The following is a 9,573-nucleotide window of genomic DNA, read 5'->3' as shown; positions in this document are numbered from 1 at the left end:
AGCTGTGGTTTGGTCGATGTCAGTCTTATGTTACAGCAGCTGTGTTGAGCTCGATTCCTCGAGGGTCAACTTTTTGATTCCCTAGTCCAACACACATGAATTAAATGGCTGAATTGCTACATCAGCATCCAGTCAAGTACTGTAGTATTGCTAATGACCTAATAATTTTATTCTGGAGTGTTGGGGTGAGGACATGTCTTGGGCCTTGTCCACCTCTCCATGTCCGTCACATGACTGCAGGGATATGGAGGCGGGTTTCCTCATGCCCTGAGTTTGATCAAACTAGAATCACATCATATTTTGTCAAGTGTCCGCCAAAGCACTGAAGAGAAGGATGGTATAATCCAAAAAAAAAAAAAAAAATTAAAATAGATAAGATGAAAACATTATAGAAAACATTGTGACACATCAATATATGTTTGTAAAAATATATGTGTAGATGCAAATATGCACATACATATACAAAAGTGTACACAATCACACACACTAGCACAAATATGTGACCATAAAATAAGTGTATACGTGTACATCATCCAATGAGACAAAAAACTAGAATAGCTAAAACAGAATAAAAGTGGTGTCAGAGAGATCCGAAAGCCTTGGAAAATAGGTAGGGAATCAGATTTGATTTTAAGATTTCCAAGGAGGAAGAAGATTTTATAAAAGATGAAAGACTGTTCCAGAGTCTCATGGCAGCAATGGAGAAAGCCCTGTCACCTCTAGATTTGCAATGGTAGGCATATTGTAGCAGATAGTTAAAAGGGGAATCACAGTTTCTTCATTTATTCACACAACAGGTTAAACCATGTTAGCCAGCATGCCACAGGGCCACAAATTACAGCCCAGTGCCAGAAAAGTAGCTGTGATTACCTGCCTGGCACTGTGCACACCGTTGGCATCTTGAGAAGGCAGATACTTGAATGCAGTGACCAGCCAAACAGTAGTACATGCAGAGGGCAGCAAAGGCTCGCGTTAGGCTGGTGAGTCAGGCGTGGAGTGGACTCTATGTTTAGACTATAATGACACTCCTGGAACATCAGCATCTGTTCTCTGGGAAGCAGGGAAAGCTGTGATGAGAGGTCAAATAATTTCTTTCTCATCACAGAAAAAGAAAGAGGAAAACAATTCAGGAACTAGAAAAAAACCCCCACATCAAATCCTTAGAAGAAGCCTACGCAAAACAAAACAAGAATTAAATGAAATTATTGATAAACCTCTGATGGAGATGAGACGGAACCAGCAGGTGCAGACACCTCTGGCGGGGACGAGACAGAACCGGCAGGCACGGAGACCTCTGGCACAGACTAAGCTGGTTGTCCTTACCTTGGAGCTGCAAGCTGAGCCGATAAATGAACTGCAGGCTGCGCTAAGGGCTGCTGAGCAGGGGGCCGAGCTGAGCAGGGGGCCGGGCTGAGCAGGGGGCCGAGCTGAGGGCGGCTGAGCAGGGGGCCGAGCTGATAACTGGGCAGCTGACTGAGCTATAAGATGAGTGAGAGCAGTCTCAGGAAAAGCAATCTTAATGACAGCCGCTGTCCTCACTTGCTGCACAAAAAAAATAGGCCCAGAATAAATAGTCACAAAGTCTGAAGAAACAGAAAAAGTATACTTTTCACTCACTACAGCTGGCTGTTTTAACACTCCAAAGGATGCTGGGCAGTGCATCCTTTGCCGAGCTGGATAGGTAAGCGGTAGCAGCGGGGGTGAAGATGAAGCTCATTTAGAAAGAAAGCCTGTGTGAGTGGGTAAAGCGAGTCCAGTCTACCGCTAGTGATGGCCCTCTTGAAGCTGAAGCTCCTGTGTGTGTGTCAAAAAAAAATCAACACACTGCTTCAGAAGCACTGTGTCGAAGCTTGATTCATTTGGCCAGAGTCACGTGATCAGTGACGTCCGAAGCTTCATTTAGAACCTAACTGCTTCGGTATCTGATTCAATGGTTTATAAGGAAATGAATCATTTGCGGGATTGGTGGAGCGTTTTGATGGTGACAGATAGCAAACCACTGATCATTCCACTGAGAGATTTGGAGCCAGCGAGGAATAGAGGGGGTTCTGTTTTGTGGGAGAATTTTGAGTAGATTTTTGTCAATCGGGTGGGTTTTGCAGCTTTGTGTTCTGGCCGTTTGCTTTTGTTTTGTGCGTGTTTATTATATCTGAAAATGGGAAAAAAGTAAAATGTCAAAAATCTGCTTCCATAATATAAATATCATTAAATAACTTTAGAAAAACTTCCACTTGACTCTTTACATGTGATGTTGTAAAAATATATATTTTATTGTTTAATTAATCTGAAAATGTTAGTCTGCCAAATGTGCAGCAATTGAATTTATTTATTCTCTTTATCTGATAGTTTGTGGGGCCCAGGTAGACTGTATAACTGCATCTCTACCAGTTTCTCTGCACTCCAGCCTCTTCTGTGCCATGTGAAGGGATTTTCCTTAAGGCAAGAGAAATTATCTCCACGAAGAGGAACAGGTTCGGCCAACGCACACTAGAACAAATTTTCTTCTTAAATAAAAATGAAAAAGGGCAACTTTAAATGCATCATGTTTTTAATTTGCAAGTTCATAAGCATTTTCCCTTTCCATTTCACAATCAATTCTACCCACAGGTCAAAAATGTGTCTGGGAAAATTTCCCTAATGTATTATTTATAAATATACCCGTCTAGCGGTTAATTGCATAAGTGCATGGAGGCAGGACCTCACAGCAGAAGCATACTCCATAATGTGTTGTACATTATTATATGTAATGTGGTATTTTTCAATTATTGTATTTACCAACATCAAGAAGTCACAAGCAAAGAAAGACCAAACCATGGTGCATGTTTAAACAAGGAGAGTTTACTGGTCAAAATTTATTAAACAAATAAACCACATTTTTTTTAACCACCAAAAAAAAAAAAAAAAAGAAAATACATGTTCAAAGCAACACAACTGCAGCCCAATATCAGACAGAATTCCACTCTGTAGAGTGCGCAATCTTAATGAAGCAGTTGGTTTTATTTTGTGGATTCAAGCTGCTCTTCATATTTTTGGCCACCAGATGTCACCAGAGAGGACTGTGTTGAAAAGCTTCGAGTAATGAACAGTTTTTCAATACAAGCTTTAGTGCTTCCGAAAGCTTCATTTGGCCATCACTAGCTTTTACCAGTTTATCCCCTAGCCATACCACACAGTAGCCCTATCCTTCAGGCCAGGTAAAAAAACGAAGAAGCAAAAAACAGAAACAAAAAACAAAAAAAATCATTGCAAATACAACAGGACAAAACAATATAAAACAAACACACAAATAACTTAAAAAAAAAAAAGACAAAAAAAAAAGGGGGGGGGGGGGGGGAGATTTACTGAGTAATGCTGGAAGTCAGGTTCTCAACCTGAAGGCTGAAAAAGTATTTCAGGAATTGCCCCCACGCCTTGTAAAAGAGATTAATGAGGTAGACCACAGAGAAGAGAATTACAGTAATCTAAAACAGATGTGACAAGATCATTGACAAGTATGGTGGTACTGTTTGGAGTGAGTTAAGGACGAAGGCGGTTAATATTACGGAGATGAAAATAGGAAGAGCGAGTGATATTATTTATATGTGCTGTGAAGGAAAGTGCTATCGAGGATGTCACCAAGACTCTTAACCTGGGGGGAGGTTTTGACAACAGAGTTATCAATGGATAATGAAAGACTTCTGGTTGGGACTTTGGTCAGTTTTGATTTGGTACCTATCAGAATGAATTCTGTTACTTACTGCCATTAAGTTAAAGAAAGTTGTGAGAAAACCAGACCTTAATTTCACCTGAACAGTCAGAAATTGAAGTGGGTGGGAGAGTCGCCGTGGGTTTGGAGGCTATGTAGAGCTGGGTGTTATCTGCGTAGCAGTGAAACTGGATGTTGGCTTCCTGAAAATATTACCTAGGGGTAGGAGATAAATGATAAAAAGCAAAGGACTCGGGACAGAGCCTTGGGGTACATTGGAATTAATCTCCGTTACATTACTTATATAATTAGAATAAATTGAGTTTTGGCTTCGGTTCCTCCCAAAGAACAAACTACCAACCACAAATTTAACAACGTAGTGTACGCTTTACAGTGTAGTAAGGAATGCTCAGACCTCTACATTAGAGAGACCAAACAGCCACTTCACAAGCGCATGGCACAACATAGGAGAGCCACCTCCATGGGACAAGACTCTGTGGTCCATCTGCATCTAAAGGACAAAGGTCACTCTTTCGAGAATGCCAATGTCCACATTTTGGACAGTGAGGACAGATAGTTTGAAAGAGGAGTCAAAGAAGCCATCTGTGTCTACTGTGAATGACCATTTTTGAACAGAGGCAGTGGTTTACGACACCAACTGTCTACCATCCAGAATCCAGTTTTGAGATCCTTCACAGACGCCTTAACACCCACTCACATCCTGGGCTATTCGACCTCAGGAAATCACATGATGGGGTGGGGCTAGGTTTCACAATGCGTTCACTCAAAACGTTGGCTGATTGTGACCCACACCCATTTTCACACCTTGGCCTGATTAGATAGAGGATCAATAGGGGGTCCATAACCCTCATGACCCCATAGGGCTAAAAAATCTGGGACTCTCCACCAATTGCTCTTAGAACTGAAGAAGTGTCTTGAAGAAACTTAAAGAAGTCCAGATGCTTTTCTTTCCAAGCTCCTTAGACTAAGAACTTTCACAGACAATCATATTCTTTAGAACACCAACTTATATTTGCTTTCTTAAAACAATTTTTCCTGCATTTGCACTGTAACAGACCTCAAGTTAGACAATCTAGCTGCATTATTACAATATCTTTTTAAACTTCCGGTTGCGCCGTAAGATGGCTGCATCAACGAGAGCTCTGAGTCATCTCAGCAACACTTTTATTATTTATTTCGTACTACTTGCTATTTCTGTGTGCACAGCGCAATCATATTCTCTGTATGACAGACAAACACTTTGGAGTTATGTTCGTCAGCCAGTTTGGACTTTACACCAGGTTTCAACATCGTGGATGCTCTGCTGCCTGGGATCTTTTGTCTACCTTTGTCTATTCGACACCGAGGGAAGACAAAGAGGTGGAAAAGTCCCGGAGTTTTGAGCTGAACCTGACAGAAACAACAAACCAGCTCTGCCCAACATCCTACTTGCGAATGTTCAGTCTCTCGATGAGCTGCGTGTACATTTAAACATCTAAAAGACATCAGGAACTGCTGTGTTTTGGCATTCACAGAGACATGGCTGAGGTCCAGCATCCCCGACTGCGCCGTCATGTTGAATGGGTTCACTGTTTACTGGGGAGACTGAACACAGGACTCAGGCAAGAAAAGGGGAGGAGGTCTGTGCTTTGTGGCTAACTCTTTGTGGGCTAGAGATGTGAATATCTTAAAAACATACTGCTCTCAGACCCTCGAGCTGCTGACCATCAAAGTTAGACCTTTTTAGCTCCCGAGTGAGTTCAGTAAAGCTACGGCTATGGACGAACTGTATGATGTCATTATTGAACTTGAGAACAAAAATCCTGAAGCTGCCTTTATTGTGCTGGGAGACTTCAACAGAGCCAACATGAAGAAAGTTCTCCCTAAATACTACCAACACATCTTCTTCCCTACAAGAGGTGATCAAACAATGGATCATTGCTACACTCCATTCAAGGACTGCTACAAACCCCTCCCTTGCCCAGCTTTTGGCAAGGCAGAACATTGTTCCATACTGCTGCTGCCTGCATACACAAAGGCTTAAACAGGAAAAAAAAAAAACTGTCTCTAGAGACATCTACAAATGGGACAATGAGGCTGAGGAGGTTTTACAGGACTGCTTTGAGACATCTGACTGGCAGATATATGAGGATGCAGCAAATGGCAACATCAATGAACTCACAGACTCTGTCATTGGATATATTGGAAAATACATTGGGAAATGACGATATCATCACTAAAACCCCCGTCTGCAAATATCCAAATCAGAAACTCTGGGTAAATAAAGACATTCATGCTAAGTTCAAGGTGTGAACCTACGAAAGTTAAAAAAAAAGGGCCAGAAAGGACTACAGGGACAAAGTAAAGTCTAGTTACCACAGCTTTGAAGCCAGGCGATTGTGGAATGGACTGCGCTGCATTGCTGACTACAAGAAGGAAAACACAGGCAGCGTTCACCCCACTGCATCTCGTGTAGACGAGATTTTATGCTCGTTTTGATGCAGACAACAAAGATCAGATCCTCTACCCTCAAGAAGACAGTGAGGCTGTAACTCAAAAGATATGAGATGGTCTTTCAAAAAGGTCAGTCCTCACAAAGCTCCTGGACCAGATGGCATCCCAGGCCGGGTTCTCAGAGCGTGCGATGACCAGTTTGCAGGGGTGTTCACCGATATCTTCAACCTCTCCCTGAGGCAGTCAGTGGTCCCCACATCTCTCAAAACATCCACCATCATTTCTGTACCAAAGAAATCAGTGGTCTCCTGTCTGAATAACTACCGTACTGTTGCACTCACATCCGTCATCATGAAGTGTCTTGAGCGGCTGGTCAAAGGTCACATCTGCTCCTCGCTTGACCTTGAGCTAGAAACACCCATCTGCAGATGGATTCTGAACTTCTGGAGACAGTAATGTGGAAAGTGATGAAGGGTCTGATGCAGAGCCTCAAATTGGGAGAAAGCATGTCACCTCGCACTGTAACACAATCTCATCAAGTGCAAATATGATGACAATTATATTTTGCTTGGGTTCACATGTATAAACTGGTGGATTTTCCCTGCCACAATGTGATAATTGTGCAAAGTTATCGTCTCACATCTCAATGAAACCTTAACTATTGGGCAGACATTTTTCCCCATTTGAAAAATAAACCAAGAGAAGCAGCTACTTCAGCACGTACGCCACATTGAATTTTACGCAATACAACTGTATTAGCTCACGGATGTGTCTGGCCTGGCGCATTTCCTCGTATATGTGGAGATGTATATGAGCGCCACATTCATGAAGGAACTATCAAGGACATACTTTTCTGTAAACCACTGGAAGAAAGGACAACTGCAGTAGATATTTTTCAAAAGCTGGACACATTCATGAACACACATGGACTCATGTGGGACAGATGTGTTGGCATCTGCACTGATGGCACACGGACCATGACTGGGAGACATGGAGGTGTGGTTTTGTGTGGGCAAGCAATTGCACCAGATGGCTCTTGGGTACACTGCAGCATCTACCGAGAGGATCTTCCTGCAAAGGGAATACCTGTCAGCCTGAAACATGTTTATGTGCCTGACTTATCTGTGTGATATATTTTCTCTTTCATGTTCAAGATAAAATTGAGGCCATGATAAAGAAGTTAAACCTCTGGAAGAACTGCATAGACACACCCATTTACCACCGTGCCTACTTTGTTATCAGCATCTGACCAGGAGAGCCTGACTGAGATCACCACAGACAGAGCTCTAAAAGTTGAATATGCTCAAAAAACCCTGGTGGATTTCTGGATAGGACTGCACACTGAACAGTCTGCATTGGCTAAGCACTCTGTCAAGACTCTGATGCCTTTCACCACCACTGATGGTTTTCTGCTTTACCAAACAGGAAAACAAGATACACAGCAAGACTTTGTATGGAAAACAAATTAGGACTAAGCCTTTCCTAAAATGAGCCAAACATTGAAGAGCTGTGTGCCTCTGCCCAAGCACATCCATCACATTAAATAAAGTTTTGTTTAATGAAAGTTCACATCTGGTCTTTATGTTCTCAAGAAAATGGTTCATTCTAATAGATCTTTTGATACACTTCTAGTATTAAGTAGTAGCATTTGTGATTAAAATTGTGTCATTACTAAAATATAGTAATACATTTATTTGGTTGTGAGAAATAATCGACTGTGCAGTATTTCTTTTTATGCATCCACTCCTTGTGACATGTCTCAGGGGCTACGTGGCTGGAAAAGGTTTAGGAACCACTGCTCTAAACTAAGTTTGTGGGATAAGATCTTTCAAAAATGCAGACCAAACTGCAGTTGTTTGTATTCACTTACACAGCATGTCTGTACAATTTACTGGAGTCATCAAAAACAGCAGACAGCAGTCATATCTCAAGTCTAATAACAGAAGACGGGAAGCTGTTTTGATCCTTAATGACTGTGTCAGTCGTTATAACTTACAACACACAAGGTCAATGTAGACCTCATACTAGCAAATTAGACTAGCACCTACAGGGAGTGCAGAATTATTAGGCAAGTTGTATTTTTGAAGAATAATTTTATTATTGAACAACAACCATGTTCTCAATGAACCCAAAAAACTCATTAATATCAAAGCTGAATGTTTTTGGAAGTAGTTTTTAGTTTGTTTTTAGTTTTAGCTATTTTAGGGGGATATCTGTGTGTGCAGGTGACTATTACTGTGCAGAATTATTAGGCAACTTAACAAGAAACAAATATATACCCATTTCAATTATTTATTTTTACCAGTGAAACCAATATAACATCTCCACATTCACAAATATACATTTCTGACATTCAAAAACAAAACAAAAACAAATCAGCGACCAATATAGCCACCTTTCTTTGCAAGGACACTCAAAAGCATGCCATCCATGGATTCTGTCAGTGTTTTGATCTGTTCACCATCAACATTGTGTGCAGCAGCAACCACAGCCTCCCAGACACTGTTCAGAGAGGTGTACTGTTTTCCCTCCTTGTAAATCTCACATTTGATGATGGACCACAGGTTCTCAATGGGGTTCAGATCAGGTGAACAAGGAGGCCATGTCATTAGTTTTTCTTCTTTTATACCCTTTCTTGCCAGCCACGCTGTGGAGTACTTGGACGCGTGTGATGGAGCATTGTCCTGCATGAAAATCATGTTTTTCTTGAAGGATGCAGACTTCTTCCTGTACCACTGCTTGAAGAAGGTGTCTTCCAGAAACTGGCAGTAGGACTGGGAGTTGAGCTTGACTCCATCCTCAACCCGAAAAGGCCCCACAAGCTCATCTTTGATGATACCAGCCCAAACCAGTACTCCACCTCCACCTTGCTGGCGTCTGAGTCGGACTGGAGCTCTCTGCCCTTTACCAATCCAGCCACGGGCCCATCCATCTGGCCCATCAAGACTCACTCTCATTTCATCAGTCCATAAAACCTTAGAAAAACCAGTCTTGAGATATTTCTTGGCCCAGTCTTGACGTTTCAGCTTGTGTGTCTTGTTCAGTGGTGGTCGTCTTTCAGCCTTTCTTACCTTGGCCATGTCTCTGAGTATTGCACACCTTGTGCTTTTGGGCACTCCAGTGATGTTGCAGCTCTGAAATATGGCCAAACTGGTGGCAAGTGGCATCTTGGCAGCTGCACGCTTGACTTTTCTCAGTTCATGGGCAGTTATTTTGCGCCTTGGTTTTTCCACACGCTTCTTGCGACCCTGTTGACTATTTTGAATGAAACGCTTGATTGTTCGATGATCACGCTTCAGAGGCTTTGCAATTTTGAGACTGCTGCATCCCTCTGCAAGATATCTCACTATTTTTGACTTTTCTGAGCCTGTCAAGTCCGTCTTTTGACCCATTTTGCCAAAGGAAAGGAAGTTGCCTAATAATTATGCACACCT

Source organism: Simochromis diagramma, unplaced genomic scaffold (assembly GCF_900408965.1).
Source record: "Simochromis diagramma unplaced genomic scaffold, fSimDia1.1 OVJJ01000451.1, whole genome shotgun sequence".
In the NCBI taxonomy this organism is placed as follows: domain Eukaryota; kingdom Metazoa; phylum Chordata; class Actinopteri; order Cichliformes; family Cichlidae; genus Simochromis; species Simochromis diagramma.
This window is presented reverse-complemented; position numbering follows the sequence as displayed.